Source organism: Nymphaea colorata, chromosome 3, assembly GCF_008831285.2.
Source record: "Nymphaea colorata isolate Beijing-Zhang1983 chromosome 3, ASM883128v2, whole genome shotgun sequence".
NCBI classification, from domain to species: Eukaryota; Viridiplantae; Streptophyta; class Magnoliopsida; order Nymphaeales; family Nymphaeaceae; genus Nymphaea; species Nymphaea colorata.
Window position 1 is genome coordinate 30,403,096 of NC_045140.1, and position 3,480 is coordinate 30,406,575.

Genomic DNA, 3,480 nt, shown 5'->3' on the forward strand with positions numbered 1-3,480 from the left:
GTATTACCCGAGAGCGATCGCCCAAAGCACCTGTGAGGTTCGTCGGAGGGGGGGGGGGGCTGGTGAAACATTTGCTCGGCTCGATGGACCTTGCTGTAGTCCCTCTTGTGCCCGGTCTTCCGCTGCTTGCGGAAAGTGCTCGGAACACTAGGGATACACAAGGCGGATTCGTACTTCAAAAATACTTATGGTAGACCAAGTGATTTTCGCGTTAGCCCCTTTCACCCGGGAGCCGTCGCCCAAATCACATGTATGGGAGATCATTTGCATCAATCGGCTGCTGTAGTCCCTCCTGTGCCCGGTCTTCCGCTGCTCGCGGACAGCGTCGGGAACAGTAGGGATACAGAAAGCGAATTCGCTTGATACTTCAAAAATATTTAATATTTATGGTAGACCAAGTGATTTTCGCGTTGGCCCTTTTTATGGGGGAGCCATCGCCCAAATCACCTATAGGTTAACCACCAGCTCGGATCGACGGACTTGACACCCTTCGACCTTGCTGCCGTCCCTCGTGTGCCCTTTCTTCACTGCGAGCGGCCATTTTTTCTTGGTTCCGCGTGCTTCCGTAGCTGTCTTTTCAGCTTCTCCTGCGTCCGGTTTTGCCTGGGCCATTTGTAGTCCACGCGGTGCGACTGCCTTCTTCTCGGCCTCCGACTGCTGTCAAGGCCTTTGTTTGGCAGGTGCTATGCAACGTGTCCTTCTGGTAGGGTCTTGTCCGTGGCCGACCTAAGTCTGAAACCAACGGCCGTGCCTACCCCCACGATCACCTTGGACCAACCAGAAGACTTCCTAGACAAATTAAAACAAAGACACTACCCAGTCGGACAGGACCCCGACTTAGAAAATCCCGGATAGGTAGCGGAATACAAGAGAGGCTATACCCAAATCCAAGCAAAACCTACTACACAAATCTAAGAGATGCGAGGCTAATACAAGCGGAAGCGATACATTTGTTAAAAATCACTCAAACTCACTCAAGCAAACCATGCAAACCACGCCTAAACGCACAAACCACACCCACCCGTAGGAGGCTAGTGCTGGCACGAGGTCGTGTCCTTGGCGCAGTGCCGCGGAGGTCCCTCTATGCACAACTACGACCTCACGGTCGGGCTGAAAGCAAAATGCAGAAATAAATGCTACCTCCCGCGTGTCTAAAGAGAGGAGTAGAGTGTACCGGCCAAGGCTAGCTTGGCTAAGCAGTCAAAAGCCTCGAGGTGAGATTCCACACTCGAGGACTACCAGCAACACGAAAGAAGAGGGCTGGTGCAGAGCTGAACTCCAAAAGAAGAGGCCGTGAGTGAAGTCAAGCCGTTCCAAGAGACGCGTGAAGTAGGATCACCCCGCCGGAATCGCCTAGGAGCACTTCAACGCCTTGCTGGATGTCTGGGGGACCTTCTGGAATCCACGCCGGAGAGTCGCCGGAAAAAGAGCAGAGGTGGCCGGAGGTGGCCGGAGGTCGCCGGAATATGCTGGATCAAGGCCCGCCGGTTCCAAAGACTTCAAGGATGCGGCTAGCAATGCCGCGGTCTTCCTTGGCGCTAAGGTTGAAACCAACTAGGCGCGGGACTTGGACTGAGTGGGTTCGGACCAGGTGGGACCAGGTGGGACCAGGTGGGCCCGGGCTAGGTTTGGCCAGCGAGCTAGGTCATAGGTAGAGTAGGCTAGGTAGGTCCTACGGTCAAAATCTTCGGTTGACCGGGTGTGGGGAAGGGACTCAAATGAGGGTTCCTACAAAGTAGCTAGGGTGGGTTTGAGTGGCTCGGTTTAGGGTAGATGAGAAAATGGAAATGGAAAGGCAAGTGGTAACTTGGTAAGTTCGGGTGAGCTCGGGGTAATTGGGTAGGGTAGAGTTGGCTAAGAATATGGAGAATATTCCATGATAGGATTGTCCTCCAAGATTCTAGGCTAGGTGGCGTTCTAGAAGGGCTATCTCCCTAATACGTAGGAGAGAGGCTAGGGATCTTGGTGAGGTGTATAGGTGAGGTGGCGATTGGCTGATGAGGTGTGTGGCTGGGCAATATCCTAGCTAAAATGGAGGAGGAGGTGGCAGTCAACAAGGTGATCAGCCACCTACGAAGTAGGAGAAGATCTCTCAAAAGAGAATCGCCCCTTCCAAATGTGATCCACTAGCTACAAGCTAGGGATGTGGAGGATTTCACTCCAAGGTTCTCTCCCAAGTGCTCCCGATCATGCCACGTGTACAGATATGTGGTGGAGATGGCGAAGGGCCCAAGTCAAGCAATCACTTACCGATTTGGGTGAGACAAATGCGAAATCCCCAAATGTGACGACGCAAGAGTGCTTTCCCCAAATGTGGCCGGATTTTCCCCAATTGAGGCCGGAATCTCCCAAATGCACACACGAATAACTCGAACACTTGCAGCCCGGATGGAGTGATGCCGGAATCAATGCAGCAGTGGCCGGAATTAGACAATTCCGGCCAATTTCCAGAACTGGCCGCGCCTAGTCCTCTTGCCGATTCTCTCTTTCTTTTACTTTAATTTTTCATTTGGGCGTCTTTCTTTTTCTTTTCTTTTCTTTCTGATTTTTCTCGCCCTTCTTTTCTGTTGTTTTCTTTCTGATTTCGACCAGCAAGAGGGAGGACAAGGCAGTGGCTAAATCTGAACTTTCTTGGCTCAAAGAAACTAAAACAATCGAATGAAACTCATAGAATTAAACGACAATAACTAGCTGGAGGTGCGTGACTAGTAAAATCGAGTTTAAGGACGATTTCCACCGTGGGAAAGGCTAGCTTGCTGGCTGTGATTCCAGCAAGAACTCCCCTTGGCCGAACTCTCCCCTAAACTCTCTTAACGCCGTTGCACGCCCCTACAATCGAGTTATGGACGCTTACCTCTAAGAGCCCAAATCTGGAGTGGATACTTCACCCTTCTAGTCGCCTAGAGGATGAAGTCTTCCCAGTACGAAGAGGCCTCTAACCTTCACGGGTGGAGACGTGGAGGCTGCACCGCTACCATTGATGAAGACGTGGGGAACAAATCCATGGGAAGAAGCACCTTGCGCCGGACGCTTGGAAGCTCTTCATTTGGCTAACCCTTCGGTTGAGTGATTAGGGAAGAATAGAAGAAGAAATCAAGGCTAAGAGAGAAGAATACCGTCGGGTATAGCTGCTGTTGCTTGAGGAATTTCAGCAAGTTGCATCGAAAATTCCCCAATGTAAGACGGAGGAAGAAGAACGTGGCTTGGAGAGGAGACGCGCGTGAGAGGGAGAGAACTCGAGTAGAGGAGAAGAGAGAGAGTCGATTCACACAAATGACTTCTATTCTCGAATTTTGCATACAGATCCAAAAGAATTCTAAATATTTATAATACTGAATTAAAAAGCGGATCTAAACAATTGATCCAACCCAAAATCAAAATCCAAAACGGAATTGACTACCAAAGCAAATGCGCACTCTAAAATCAAAGAAAACGCAAGCAAACTCGAACTCGAGACTTAGTGTCTCGTCCCTAACTCGT